Consider the following 17,106-nt stretch of genomic DNA (forward strand, 5'->3'; position numbering starts at 1 on the left):
GGATGATCGTCGCCGGTAGTAGACGCTTTACTTTATTTTTCCTTGTTAAAAAGAAATCATTTTTCTGTCTATGCCCGATGTGGCATTTTCTATGAAATTACCTTGTACTGTAAGTACTTTTGGTTAGGTCTTTATGCTGTCAAGAACTATCTTCTCTGGATATGATGTAAGACCTTTACAAGGTCATTTTCCCGAACTTTTACGTCATGAATATCAAAGATTTTGAAAGTCGGCTAACTTCCGTGTCGTTCTTCATTCAAGTACTTTTAACATACTTTCATTGGAGTCTATCTGAATTCATGCTTTAGTCAAGTCATTGGACTATAGTAATTTAGCTCCGGAGACATCTCCAAGTCTCTTTTAATGGTTGGATCATGTTATTCACCAACCAAAAATATCTTGGCTTGAACGACAAACGTCTTGAGACCAATCTACAGATTCACTTCCATTCCATTACTAGGACTGCATCATAGGGATGTAGGTCAACCCTTCATGAACACACTTCCATTTCGTACTAGGACTGCATCATAAGGATGTAGGTCAAACCTCCGCAAATATACTTCCATTCCGTGCTAGGACTGCATCATAAGGATGTAGGTCAAACTTTCGAGAAATATAGTCTTGCTCTTTACTTAGACAATCGAAGTACATCTAGGGTCAACCAGAATCGCTCACAAAACCCTTATGTTTCATGTTACAGAATCATGTCGTCATCCGGAAACAATAAGTCGAACAACGAAACCCCTATCCTCTATATCGACGCCGCTACATTACAAGCTGTAGTAGCAGCTGCTGTGACAACTTTCCTTACGCACATCGACTCAGGCAACACAAGCAAGACTGACAAAGGAGTCGAGAGTCCTGATGGTAATACCAAACCGGGAAACCAACAAATGGCAACAATCATGGACTTGCGAAGCCATAAGACCGAAAGGAAGAGACGATATCGTAAAGCCCTGAAGGAGCGCAAGAGAGCCCAAAGACTTGCCATGCCACAACCACAAGTGGAAATTCCTGCAGAACGCTTTAAAAAGCAATTTCCATGATGGAGTAATGAGGAAGGAACTCGTGTCCACATAACACTGGCTAAACACCGCACTCTTGCCAACAATGCCAGTACTAGCCAGTCATGCCACCAATGCGGTGAGATAGGGCACTTCCAGAAGGATTGCCCTATAACAAAGAACTTTGACGTAGATGGGAAGATTCTTAGGATCACAGCTACAGGAGAACCTGCTCCAGAACCCACGTTAATGTAATTTAGGCGTTTCGTTGTAACAGACCTATAAACTATCCAGAACTAGTGCAACTAGAGTCTTACCTTTTGCGAGATCCTATCTGTATAGGAATGCTCGTGTTGCGTATACTTGTCTTTTGTAGTATACCATATTCACAGTAATAGTCTTGTAGTAAATCTAAAGTACTGTAACTCTGTTCATGGTTGCACGGTTGTTTTTGTCTGTAAACATCTTATGTTCAAATCTAATGTCTTTAAGTTTCCGTATGATTCTGATATTATCATACAACTAGATTCAATTTGATCCACACCATACTAGCTTCATATGTACATCTCTTTCTTCGAAATCACCTTTCCAGCGAAGCCGTCATATCAGAACACCGAAGTACTCATGCGTAGAGTACCTCATAGTTCTTTTCCTTTTCCGAAGAAATCCCCGAAGTACCACTCGTACAGTACGTCAAGTTCAATCCAAAGATTCATGCGGTTGATTTATCACTGGGGAATGTATACATAAGGGTAATATATAATAAAGGTTCTACAGGTATAGAATTGATGATTCCACTTTAACTTCTTTTTCCCTGATGGGATATGAGCATAAAGAAGAATCGGTTATTCGACTACCTTTTCAATCTTAATTATATACGAATCGTATACACGAGATAGTGATTGTGAAACCATGTATGAATCCTAAATATGAACTTCAGGACGGAGACTGCCCAAGACTACGAGTAATCACATCGGCTTGTGAACAAACTTAGAACCCAGTACGACTCCTGTAAACCGATCGCCCTACAGTCTAAACATCTACAGGGATACAAGAACAGCCCGGACAAATTAGCGAACTACACAAAAGTTGAATTAGAAGACTAGGCTTCTCACCCTAGAGAACTCCGGTCTTATTCTTCCAGAGATCGACGGATTGCATCGTATGTACGTCAGACATCGAGGACTCCGTCAAGATTTTTCCATTAGAAATCGTTATCTCTGCCTCGCATAAATGATTTGGTTGAGCAAACGCACGGAAAGAATTACATTCAGAAATGGATCTGATATCTGAATATCACCAGTTCAAGTGTTAGGGAAGGATGTCCGGAAGACTACCTTCCGAACTCGATGCGGACACTTCGAGTCTGTAGTGATACCCTTCGGATAGGACCAATACGACCATAGTTTTCATGAGCTAAATGAGTAGGGTACGTCTTTCTTACTTGGATCTGTTCATCATTTCTCCATGTAATGACCTACTTATCTACCCTCGTAGTAAGAAGAAACCCATGGAAACATTACCTTCAGAGGTACTTTTCATGAAGTTCTCTAAGCACGAGTTTTGAAATTGAAGAGTCAAATTTCTATGACACCCTGTTAGTGATGTGATAAATTTTGAGTACTCTTACAATTTGTCAAAACCGTTGAGAATTTGTCGACACCAGAGACGCCGACAATCATTCGCCAAATTCTAGGTCTTACAGACCTACTATCATAGTTCATCCATAACCCCTCACAAATCACAGGAAACCGTATGACCTTCACCCAGCAAGGAGTGGCCCTTGAAAGGGAAGTTAAACAAGAAAAGGAAACCTTGGAGATTCCAAGTTAGAGACCAAGTTATTTAGGAAGTCTCACTCTGGGAACGGCTTAATACGCTTCGTAAAGCATGGAAAGCTAAATCCAAGATAGATAGGACCTCCGAGATTCTTACCAGAATCGGTCATGTATCTCACAGGCTAGATCTACTCCGCGAACTCAGTAACGTACTTTCTACTGTTCGCGTCTCGATCGTGAAAGCATACCTTTCTGTTAGGACTCTTGTAAGTCCACTCGTCGAGATCCTCGCCTTTGTATTAGAACCGTAGTGACCCTCGACCGAGAGGTCAAGCGCACGAAGCAACGCCGTTGCCAGTTAGTGAAGGTTCATTGGGATACCAACCGAGAACCCGATTTCACTTAGGAGCACTAGAACCAATCGCTTAGGAAGTTTCCTCCTCGTGACTCGATCATTCATACCTACTTCCTTATCTAAATTCTAATTTCAGGACGAAATTCCCTTTAACAGGGGTATGATGTGACAACCCGAAATTTCCATTCTAAACAAACCATATCAAGCCAATAGAAGTTAGAACAGTTACAGTGAAATTCCAGACTTTGGGTATAAGTTTCAGTATTTCAGGTTTAGCACTTAAGGAGATATCAGGAGAGTGGATGCACTAGGGATTTGTGCAACACTGTTATTCCAATACTCTATGATATTAGAGTTCATTTCGGGAATAAAATATTTCCTGCCAACAATCTCAGGACTATATATAGAAATCTAAATCATATTCATTCATTAGTTGCATTTCCAACTAGAGAAAAGCCGAATTCTCTCTCACGGATCTTCAGGTTTTTATCCCAAATCATGAGTACTTCTATCTAGTTATATTATATAGCTTAGATTGTAGTTTATAACATCAAAATCGGATCAAAACCACAAGATTCGGGAGTTTACCGCCCAAGAACACTTGGAGAGTAAACTCCATTTTAAGGGCCAAAAGAGTGACCAATGTCCCACAAAGCCTTGGAACTCAACCTAGGAACTACCAGGACATGTTTAGACCACAAAATCATTAAAAATCAAAGGTTGAAAGTGATTTCACGGCCAAGGAAGTTCTTGGGTCGTGAACTCCATTTTAGGTTGCCAAAATGCCTAGATGCCTTCATTGAGCCAAGAGACTAGCATAGCACATTACCTTGATGTGTCTAGGACCCAAAACAATCAAAATACCAACACCTATGCGTGTTCACGGCCGCAAACTCATGACCAAATAGTTCATGGGCCGAAAACTCAAGTTAGGGGTGTTTTGATGCCACAAACACTTCCTAAGGCTTAGGCTTGAATTTAGACATGTACCCTAATGAGTTTAGGACTAGCAAACACCACTAGAACACCAAGAGTAAGGTGTTCACGGCCCAAGGAGTTCCAGGGCTGTGAACTCCAAATAATAGGGCCAAATGGTGCTATAAACTCTCCTAAAGCCTTGGACAATTTCCTTGCTTCATTCTTAGATAAATTAGGGACTTGAAAACACCACAACCACCCTCCCAAGGGAGATTACAGCTGTAATCTCCATGGGATATGGTCCATTGGCCGTGAACTCCTAAATGGAGTTAAAAAGAAGCCCAAACACTCGTTTAAGCCTAGAAGCACTTCACCGCTTAAGTTGTAATAATTCTAAGCTTCATTTAGGGACCCTATTGAAAGTTTACGGCTTGGAGTTTACTCCCCTGGGCCGTAAACTCCAACACATATGGTCTTTTGACCATAAACTCCCATAAGAGGTCTTACACTCCTTTGTCGCACCCCATTAGCCTCCTAGCAATGACCATAAGAGGTCTTAAACTCCAACACATATGGTCTTTTGACCATAAACTTTATGTGTTTAAAACTCCTTATTACACTGTACATTTTACTCTGTATGTTTCATTTCAAACTCATTTACAATTGTGTTTCAAACAAAGGTTTCTTTATACTAAACTGTTTTGTCAAACCCATGCCTTCAAAAGCACTTTATAGATTGACATCAAGTCGATCTTTTCTTAGATAATAATTATGTACAAAGGTTTTCCTTATACTTATATATGTTCCTATATACTGCTTTCAAACCATTTTACAAACTGACATCAAGTCATCTTTCTTAGTAGTTTAAAACTCTTTAAAGATTTTACCAAAACTTATTTTATGCTTTTGTATTATCGATTGCATGCCTATATATGTATAGATATATATGAAATGTTTAAAAGACTTAGGAAGGCTATCCACCCTATTTCCTTTTCGCGCTTGAGATGTGGTCTGGTGGGATATTGGGTATCCGTCCGAAGGTCGTTTAAATATTAATTATATACCATATGTACATATATAGTCATAAAGGCCCATTCAGTTCATCCAATGTGTGACAACCCGATATTTCGAGACAATGTAATGTAAAACCAATCAAATTTAGGTCAAAATATAACTTTCCTAAAATCTTATTTGGGTTAAATAAAGTAGTAGGAATCGTATCAAGGTTTTCGTACATATAAAGAACCCTAAAATCCGAGTTATAACGAAGAAGTTATGACCAACCGAAGATTCTTGGCAAAACCGGCAACACCGATTAAACGAAAAACACGAAGTTTCAATACAATAGTTTTTAGCCTTAAGTATCTAAATGAAATTTATAGATAACCTCAAACCGTGAGCGTACATAAAAAGAACGTCCAAATCTGACTTCGTATGAGAAAGTTATGATTTTTCCAAGATTCGGGTATAGCAGTAGACAACTAAAAACTCGAAATAGAGCTCGAGATACTTTTGACCAAAACAACCTAAATGAGAATCTAAGGTCTCAGCATTATTAGCACAACGGCGAAAAGTCTGACGAAAACGGACACCGGATGAAGAAGTTATGGATTTTTAACGAAATTTTCGTGTCCCGGCCCGTTAAAAATAAATAATTAAAAATAAAGTCAAAATTAGCCAATGAAGTCTAAAAGAGAGTTGTAGATCATGTTTTTAGCTACGCGTGCATATAAAGAACGTCGAAAACGGAGGTTGTACGCGAAAGTTATGGATTTTACAAGTTCGGGGTCCAAAATCCGAGGCTGTCAGGCCTCTCCACGACGTGGCACTGTTTTGCCGCGACCCGGAAAGTGACTGAGGGCGTCCAATCATTGGAAGAGGATAGACTTGCTCCCCACGACATGGCTAACCCTAGCCACGATGTGGCACTCAAAAATACCCCCTATAAATAGGACTCTTGGGGTGCCGGGTTTAGGTGCTCCATTCTTCTCTTTCTCGCGCCGAAACTCTGCGTTTAAGCCCCCGAGACCCTCCCAAAGCCCCGGTTTTCACCTTCAAGTCCCGAAGGAAGGTTTTGTGTTCCCGAGACTCCTGAGATTCCCGATAATCCCGAGATTTCCCGCGTTTTCAACTCTTCCTGTCGAAGTTCTGCTCAATTCTTCTCTCGACTACTTCAAATCGACCACTTCAATCAAGTGAGTTCATACCCCTTAATTAATGTTTTAAACTACTTTTTTAATGGGGGGGGGAATACAAGTAGAATCATGCTAGTATTATATCAATCACATGCGATTAATAAGTAGAATTACGCTAGTTATTACATCAATCACATGTGATTAATATACAACATTCAAAAGATTTGGCTACTCATTAGCCGTTTTACCAAACAGTTTCCTTCAAATGACTTTTTATAAACATTTTATATGTTTTAAACTCCTTTTTACACTGTACAGCTTACTCCGTACATTACCTTTCAAACTTATTTACAACTGTGTTTCAATCAAATGTTTCCTTATACTCAAAACTGTTTTATGATACTTATGCCTTCAAATTGTTTTATAAATCGACATCAAGTCGATATTTTCTTAAAATAATATTTATGTTTCAAATGTCTTACAAAATTTATTTATGCTTTTATATTATAAATTGCATGCCTCTATATGTATAGTTATATAAGAAATGTTTAAAAAACTTAGGAAGGCTATCCACCCTATTTCATTTTCGCGCCTTGAGATGTGGTCTGGTGGGATATTGGGTATTCGCCCGAAAGTCGTTTAAATATTAGTTATATATCATGTGTACATATATAGTCATAAAAGGTCTTTCCAGTTCATCCCATGCCCTTAGTTAGTAAGGGTATACATCCATGACCATACGTACCAGTTAGACTGCTAGTAAACTACCATATGGGTAGTTTAGGAAGATACTAGAACCGTTACTAGAACGCGATATCATACAATGAGTCAGTTCATTCATGAGTCAATACTTTCTAGAACATTACATATACAACTATACTAGAACGAGAAACATTACCCTTACATTAATACGTTAACAATTATGATCCACTGTATCGGAGCATGCCTTAAATGTCATGGCCCGAGTTGTAGCCAGAATTCTCTTGGAGGGAGAGCGTTGAGTTTGCGTATAGATCTATACTAGATTGACAATCCTACACCTTGCTGCTAGCTACAGCCGGACCTGCAGGTCTGCGGGTGCCAAACGTCATTCTGTTATTACGACCGTTCTTTATGTCGTTGTTATCAGTCGATAGTATGGTGCAATTATCACATTATACCTTAATATAAATCCGGTTTAAGGTAGTTAGTACAACAGTAGTTCCTATAATACAAAACTACAGTACTACAATGAGTTACCCATTACATTTTTAGCGATAACCTCACTTAAACTTTAAATGTACAAACTATATTTTTGGATGATGATAGTTACACTTGGGAAATTACACACTTTTACATCAAACAAGCATACAAAACAGTTAAGCCTTGGTAGAAGGCTACTTTAATAGAAAATATAGGTTTTTATGAGAGATTCAAACTTTTTCAAATTCTTACAATACATAGACTTACAAATTCTTACATACAAATTAAGACACTAAATACTTATGATCTCACCAGCTTCAAAGCTGATACTCGCTTTCAAAATTACTTGTATCCTCAGGTCATCATAGACAGGTACCTATGCAAGGAGAAAGGAAGATGGAGCTTGTTCAAGACTTATCTTTCATTTTGATTTAGGCTTTAGTGTTTATCAAAATTTGACAGAATACAATTGTATAATGATTATTTTATTAATGCAATGGATGATGTTGTTGCTTGTTTACTACTTTACATTGTTGTTGATATTATACATGACGTCCTCCGCCCCAGAATGTTTCCGCCGTTCTCGGTTTTGGGGTGTGACACAATGCCCTTGGGTAGCAAGGGTATACATCAATGTCCATACGTACCAGTTAGATTACTAGTAAACTACCATAGGGGTAGTTTAGGAAGATACTAGAACTATTACTAGAACGCGATATCATACAATGAGTCAGTTCATTCATGAGTCAATACTTGCTAGATAGAGAGCACATACATTACAACTAGAACATTACAGTACATTACTATACTTTCTAGATAGAGAGCACGTACATTACAGCTAGAACAGTTCAGTACATTACATATACATGAATATGTTGACAAATTGTGATCCACTGTGTCGGAGCATGACTTCAATGTCATGGCCCGAATTGTAGCCAGAGTCTCTTGAAGGGAGAGCGTGAGTTTGCATATATATCTATACTGGATTGACTATCCTACACCTCGCTGCTAGCTACAGCCGGACCTGCAGGTCTGCGGGTGCCAAACGTCATTTCTTTTTACGACCATACCTTTGTCGTTGTTACCAGTCGATAGTATGGTACAATTAATCACATGATGCCTTAATATAAATCCGGTTTAAGGTAGTTAGTATAGCAGTAGTTCTTATAGCACTACACTACAGTACTACATAAATTTTCCCTTTACATATATTTAGTGATCTTTCACTTAAACATTAAATGTAAAAACTATATTTTGTTAATGATAGTTACACTTGGGAAAATTACACACTTTTACAAGAAACGAACATTCAGAGCAGTTAGGTCTTGGTAGAAGGCTACATTCAGAGCAGTTAGGTCTTGGTAGAAGACTCTCTTTTATAATAGTAGAAATCATAGGGATTTCTAGGGTTTTTCAAACGTTTACAGTTATTTTACAAACATTTTCATACTTACAGTTCATTTACATTTTCAATACTTACAATTCGTATACATACAAATACTTACAGTTCATTCGTACAAATACTTACATTTCAAATACATACAAGTATTTACACACAAAATAAGACACTAAAATACTTATGATCTCACCAGCTTTAAAGCTGATACTCTCTTTCAAAATTACTTGTATCCTCAGGTCATCCATAGACAGGTACCGATGCAAGATTTAGAAAAGATGGAGCTCGTTCAAGACTCATCTTTCATTTTGTTTATACTTCAGTGTCTATTATAATTTGACAGAACACACTTGTATAATAATTATATTACTAATACAATGGATGATGTTGTTGCTTGTTTACTACTTTACATTGTTGTGATACTGTACATGACGTCCGCCACCCGAGAACATTTCCGCCGTTCTTGGTTTTGGGGTGTGACACCTGAGAGCAGGGTTGATCAGTAATATGGTTTTGGGTGAGACCCGTGGGCGGGGCCCATGAGTTTATAGTAGCACAGGTGGGACCTGGTAAGGACCTTAGGGTAAAGTTAGGGGATTGAGGATCCCAAGACTTGTAGCGCCAGGGTGGCAAGATAGATAGAGAAGTGTGGATAGTCGAGGTTCCTTCGAAAGTCGCTGGGAGGGACAAAGTGATTGTGCTAGTCATAGTAGCTGGCGGGTATCCAGTGACCAAGTCATCGGAAGAACCCGTTGAGAGCAGGGTGGTCTCGGTTCTTTTGGAAGGCAGATGAGAGACAACAAAACTTTGAGGCGGGGAAGTAATGATAGAGAGGTATGGTATAAGACAGTTGGATGAACAGAGAGTGCTATGCATCTCACAGCAGGGTCAAATAATCTCAGATGGAAGGGTTTGACCCTTCTTATGCATCTCTCGTTTGAGTCTAACCATTGTAGGGATGAATCTTTTACTCGAAGGATTATCTGAACCATTCGCTGGGATGGGTGCTCAGCACTAAGTTATAGTAGTAAGAAGTGTCCAGTGAGTACTGACAGTAATGACCCGTACTGGAAGTAGCGGGAGTAATGGATTCGGTGAAGGATAGGTCTGTGACATCCCGAAAATCTCGGCCAGAAAAGACCGGTTTCATTTATGCTTTTTAAACATTTTTAGAGTAAATCCTTTTAATTTTAAAAGATATGCGGAATTTGTTCCCAAAACCAAAACATGATAAAATAGATATTTATCAAAACATTTCATAAAGAAATATAATTTCATTTCATAATCAAAAGTCGGGATGTCATGTTCCGATACAGATCATAAAACATAAACGATAACATTACAAGTCATTCAACAAATATATACATATACAGACTTGTAAACAAAACAACTCGATGATTCATCCATCTTATGCCCTTGCGCCACTTCCTGTAATACAAATAAACTGAGTGGGTTAGGCTTGGGAGCCTGGTGAGCATATACGGTTTTCAACCCACAATAAATATTTAATTTAACAATCAACAATAAAACCGATTACCCATTACCGTTATCCTCACTTTACGTCCCTAAAAATAAAATCTATTATAAGGAACCTAATTCAGGATTTTCATCGGGACGGAGATTACTGCAGAGGGGCTTCCTCAACAATAAGTGTCCTAAAGGCAACCATGTGGGGGATAGAGTACACCGGTGAACACGTCGTTCACAACACCTACAGGTTATGAGCCTGCTAGTGTTCCACAGGACTGTCTAGAATAGTCCATGGTTGTCATCCATACTCTGCTTAATGACTAGAGTAACACCAACAACACCGAGGCCTCTCATCTGTTTATTACACACCAACTATCTACCCATGTTCTACCCAACATATTAGTAGATAAAAGTATATATTTTTATACATAGTTTAAAAACCTGTATAGCATGTTTTAATCAATACATATTCCACATAACAGATGAGGCACACACACATAACACGTATTTCAAAGACAATAAATCAGATCTATGAGATAGAAGAGAGTGAATATACACTCACACATATAACAACAAAATATATACACATAACACGTATTTTATATAAAATACTTCATAATATTGCGTTGGAAGAAAATGACTACACACTCACTTGATCAGAAGATGATCGTTCAGCACTACGACTTGCAGAAGAGGTGTTTCTCCGTAGATCTGGAAGATCTTCACAAAACCGGGCTCCTCGCGGGCAGGGCTTCGGCTTGAGAATAACGCTCTTCGGGATCCTCGGGGCTTCGGATCTTGCTTCGGGGCTCGGGAATATTACCGGGGCTTCGAGGTATAAATGGCACGCTAAACGAGGCAAAAGATGAGAGAAAAAGGATGGGTTTGTAAAAGGAAGAAGCTAGCTTCGCATCCCCTTTTATAGGACTGAGCTTTGGGGTTACGCTGGGCGTAACTTCGGGGTACGCGGGGTGTAATGCCTCGGTTTCCGTCATCGCTTGCGTCATCGGCCCTCTACATCATCACATACAAACTCCGAACACTTGAGTGGTACGCTGGGCGTACTTCGGATGAGTCCGGTGACTCCCCTTCGGATAATACCAACATTTAGAATTTAATTTAAATATTAAATATTTAATAAACTTCAAAAATACATATTTCCCTCATACGAAATCCGTTTTCGACGTTCTTTATATCCATGCGTAGGTGAGACTACGCTGTCCAACTTTCGTTTAGACTCCGTTGGCTAATTTTGACTTTATTTTTATTATTTATTTTTAGGAGGCCGGGACAAAAAAACTTCTTTATAAATTCATAACTTCTTCGTCCGACGTCTGTTCTCGACTAACTTTTCATCGTTTCGCTACTAACAACGAGATCTTCGATTCTCGTTTAGATTGTTTCGGCTAAAAACCGCTCGATCTCAAATCGAGTATTCGGGCTGCATACTGCCAAGTTGAAACTTCAGAAAATCATAACTTCCTCATACGAAGTCAGATTTGGGCGTTCTATATATATTCAGAAACCTCGTTTCAACTACTACAACATTATCCAAAGATATCGAGTTTATTTTTACAGTTAAATTTTGACACTCATTTTATTCTTAATTAATCATATCACATAATTAAGCAATTAAGCACGAAACACATAATACTCAAATAATACGTTCTTATTATTTCAAATTGGGTTACAAAGGTTAACCTAGACTATTACATTGCTAAAAATGGCAAGCCCAGAAACACAGGTGTTACAATTCTCTCTACCTTAGAATGATTCCGTCCCCGGAATCACACATCAACAAACAACTGCGGGTAGCGACTCATCATGTCACTCTCCATCTCCCAGGTGAGATTTGGCCCATTCGCGTGTTTCCATCGGACAAGCACTAACTTAACCATCTTACGTCGCAACTTCTTAGTCTTTCGGTCAACGATTGCCTCTGGTTCTTCAATCAACCTTTTGTTCTCATCGATTCTCAACTCCGAAAGTGGAATCATGTCGGGAACTTCTCCCGTGAACTTCCTCAAATAACACACATGAAAAGTGTTATGAATTCCATTCAGTTCTTCGGGTAGTTCGAGCTTGTAAGCTTGGTTCCCAATCCTCTGAAGAACTTTAAACGGTCCAATAAACCTTGGACTTAATTTTCCCCTTTTACCAAATCTTATAAGACCTTCCACGGCGAGACTTTAAGCAAAACCGAATCTCCAACTTCAAAAGTCATCGGTCTTCGCTTGTTGTCAGCATAGCTCTTTTGATGATCCTGAGCTGCTAACATTCTTTCCTTCATTATTTTCAACTTTTCAGCAGTTTGATGGACTATCTCCGGTCCCATAAACTGCTTTTCCCCAGCCTCAAGCCAACAAGACGGCGTACGACACTTATGTCCATACAAAGCTTGATAAGGTGCCATCTTTATGATTGAGTGGAAACTATTATTGTATGAAAATTCTACCAAAGGTAAATGTTCATCCCAGTTACCTTGGAATTCCAGAGTACATGATCTCAGCATATCTTCAAGTGTTTGTATCGTCCATTCGCTCTGACCATCAGTCTGCGGATGGTAAGCTGTACTTAAACACAACTTGGTACCCATTTCCTCTTGTAGATTTTTTCAAAATCTTGAGGTGAAACGACTATCACGATCCGACATAATCGTTAGCGGAACACCGTGAAGTCTCATAATTTCCTTCACATAAGAATTCGCAAGCTTCTCCATAGACCATTTCTCCTTGGCTGCTATGAAATGCACACTCTTAGTGAATCGATCAACGACCACCCAAATCATGTCGTGACCATTCTTTGTTATGGGTAGTTTAGTGAAAAATCCATAGCAATGTCTTCCCACTTACCTATAGGCACATGCAATGGTTCTAAACTCCCGTATGGTTTCTGATGTTGTGCCTTGACTCTCGCACAAGTCACACACACAACCACATACTTTGCAACATCAAGCTTCATTGTCGGCCACCAGTAGTAGGGTTTCAGGTCCCTATAGATTTTAGTGCTACCGGGATGAATCGAGTGCATGGTCTTGTGAGCTTCTTCCATCAAAAGATCTCTGACTCCTCCTGTCTTAGGTATCCAAATCCGATCTTGGAACACCTTCAATCCATGACTGTTTACACCGAACACCAACATTTTGCCCAAACATTCCTCCTTTCGGTCATTCTTTGCAGAAGCTTCGCCTTGAGCTTTCTTTATACTTTCCAAAATAGTCTAGACAACTTCAATTCTCAACGCTCTTGGCCTTCTCTTTTCAAGATTGACTTTCCGACTGAGAGCATCAGCAACAACATTAGCCTTACCGGGGTGGTAAAGTATCTCATAGTCGTAGTCTTTAAGTAATTATAGCCAGCGTCGTTGCCTCATATTCAATTCCTTCTGACTAAAGAGATATTGGAGACTCTTATGATCAGTGAAAAGTTTGCTCTTTGTGCCATAGAGGTAATGCCTCCATATTTTCAAAGCGAAAACTACCGCTGCCAACTCCAAATCATGAGTCGAGTAGTTCCTTTCATGCTCTTTCAATTGTCGAGACGCATATGCGATCACCTTATCTCTTTGGGTCAGAACAAAACCCAGTCCAACCCCAGACACATCGCTATAAACAATGAAGTCTTCAACTCCATCGGGTAGAGAAAGTATCGGTGCCTCGCATAGTTTCTTCTTTAGCTTCTCGAATGCTTGTTTCTACTTATCACTCCAAGCATAAGTAGCTCCTTTGTGGGTCAAAGCTTTTAATGTACTAGCAATCGAAGAAAAGCCTTGGATAAACCTTCGGTAATATCTAGCTAATCCTAAAAAGCTTCGGATCTCCGTGGGATTTTTTGGTTGTTCCCACTTCATCACGGCCTCAATCTTTGCTGGATCAACCATTATCCCTTCTTGGTTGACCACGTGTCCCAAGAATTGGACTTCTCGAATCCAAAAATCACATTTGGAGAACTTCACATACAGCTTCTCCTTCTTCAAGACTTCCAACACTTCTCGTAAGTGTCTGCCGTGCCCCTCTTTGCTTTTCGAATAAATCAGAATATCATCTATGAACACTATCACAAATTTATCTAGGAACGGATTACAAACCCTGTTCATTAAATCCATGAATCCTGCTGGAGCATTGGTCAGTCCAAACGACATAACCAAGAACTCGTAGTGTCCATAACGCGTTCTGAATGCAGTCTTCTCGATATCCTGCTCCCTTACTTTCAACTGATGATATCCTGACCTAAGATCGATCTTCGAGAAATAGCTCGAACCTTCACGTTGATCGAACAGGTCATCAATCCTCGACAACGGATATCTATTCTTTATCGTTGCCTTATTCAGCTCTCTGTAATTGATGCATATTCTCATACTTCCATCTTTCTTCTTCACGAATAACACCGGAGCTCCCCTGGGTGATGAACTAGGTCTAATGTAACCTTTGTGCAATAACTCCTGAGGTTGCATCATCAGTTCCTTCATCTCCGTTGGTGCTAATCGATAAGGTGCTTTTTCAATTGGCGTTGTTCCGGGTAAAAAGTCAATACGAAATTCCACTTGCCGATCAGGCGGTAATCCAGGAAGATCTCCGGGAAATACTTCCGGATAATCACATACGACAGGAATGCTTTGTGATGTGCACAAAAGTACTCACTAATTTTAATATTTATAACCTAACAAACTTAACTATCTATGCACTTATAGGCAGTGTACCTAGTCAGATTACAGTATAACTTGGGTAAGTCGGGTGTCGATCACAGGGAACGGTGTTCTAATTTAATATATTTACTATTAAATTAACCTAATTTATTAACAAGTTTAAAAAGGGTTTTATCAAGTTTTACAAGATCAGATGAACTTAAATCAAATTCAATAAATAAAAACACACTCTTGTTTAGTTTGAATCCACTTCTCCCTTATGGCTAGCTAATGATTACAGATTATTTAGTTGGTTTTTAGTTATATTAGTAATTTAGTTCTAACTTACCAATAATTAACTAATTCATGTCAAACCATGTATGTTCACACATAATTAAACACAGAACTAATTATGAATGTAAATATGCTATGTAAGATTTGTAATATAAACGCAATTATAGTCATAATACACGCTATCTAACACAACTAAGCTCTATTTATTCTAATTACTAACTAAGATTGGTCAATCATAGCTCTAACAATTCAATGTTCACTAAATCATTAGGTAAACAAGTTCATGCAGTTTAATAGTCACTAAGCTACACAGAACATGCAATCAAGCAATTAGAGAAACAAACAATAGCATGCTAGGTTATACAAATCAAACACAAGCAATTTTTACCAACTAAAATTAATCCATATACATTAAACTATTCATAAGTTTAAAGCTTCATCTAGCTAAACAAGAGTAGCTAGATTCAGCTACTCATCATAGCAACTAAACCAACACAGCTAAAAATAATGAAAGACATGTTCTTAATTAACTAGAATATAGACCTCTATTCTTTTTGGTGTTGAAAGCCTCATCCAGAACCTTTCTTATGCTCTGAATCGCCTTCTGGAACTCCTTTCTTTCTGCCCAAAAAGTTCTCTTTCGTAATAATCAGGAGCACTTAAATAATCTCCAAAAACCCGCGCTACATCGTGGCCAGCTGTGCCACGTCGTGGGCTTCAAGTTATTCGTATCCTCCAAGGAAATCCTCCGTGTTGCGATGTCTATCTTCTGGAAATCCCATGCCACGTCGTGGGCTTCATCGCCACGTCGTGAATTCAGTATCTATCGTGAATTTATTCTTTTCTTGTCTTTCAAGCCTCCCAGGTTCCACATATTGTCACTTTTGGTCCCTCTCTTCGAAAATCCTTTATATTGACTGAAAATAACAATTTAAAGTCATATGTATCTTTATTCTAAACATATTATCAATTTATTAATAAAAATGTACTTAAATATTGCCTAAAAATAGGTATAAATATGGCAATATCAAAATACCCCACACTTAGGCTTTGCTTGCCCTCAAGCAAATTTAAACTTAATTCTTAATTACTAACACCACACAGAACAATCTGACTCTAGTTCAGCCATTATGCCAAGACCTCAACGCATGCATTTGTGTCTAAAATTTTCCTAAAGTACACCCCCATACTTTAAATACTCACAATATTCATAAACACTCGCTCACTTTTTCCGAACAATGCTCATTTTATGCAACCCTCCGAATCCATCCGCACAAAACCTCTTTATCCTCAAGGTATTTTTACTTGAGCAACCTAAGCATACATAATCTAGAATTACAATCTACGATACCACTATGGAGCTCTTTTGGAATTCTTCACTTCTTTGACATTTGATCTTTAATTTCTTTGAATTCACCACCTTATTTGATTTGATTTCTGGTATCTTCAACTTTTGAATTTCTTGGAATTTTGATCTTTTGAACTTCATACTTTAACTTTGATGCTCCAAAAGTTCTTCAAAGTTTTTTCGTAATTCTTTTTTTTTTTATATTACATGTACCTCACTTTTTTTCACTCAAAACCTACATGCTTAAGCAGAGGCGCTCAACTTCAACCTTTATTGGTTAGTGATAATAATTTTCCTTGATACATTTCAGGTTTAGGCTGCTAAACATATTGCATCCCTCAAACCAAGCAGGGTTATGTTTTTGTTCCATGATTTCACTAAAATAAGGGAGGCCACAAATGCACTATAACGTGTATTGGCTCAACTAAACATGTGAACTTTCATCGGATCATCCCACATAACACTAGCAATTAACTCAAATTATTATTACTAGATTCTAATTATTAAAAAATTCAATTTTTCAAAATTTCCAATTTTTTACTATCAAATTCTATGATTATCTAGCAATTTACTTTTTCGACCCCTACCCCACACTTATTTCAT

Source organism: Lactuca sativa, chromosome 2 (assembly GCF_002870075.4).
Source record: "Lactuca sativa cultivar Salinas chromosome 2, Lsat_Salinas_v11, whole genome shotgun sequence".
Lineage (NCBI taxonomy): Eukaryota > Viridiplantae > Streptophyta > Magnoliopsida > Asterales > Asteraceae > Lactuca > Lactuca sativa.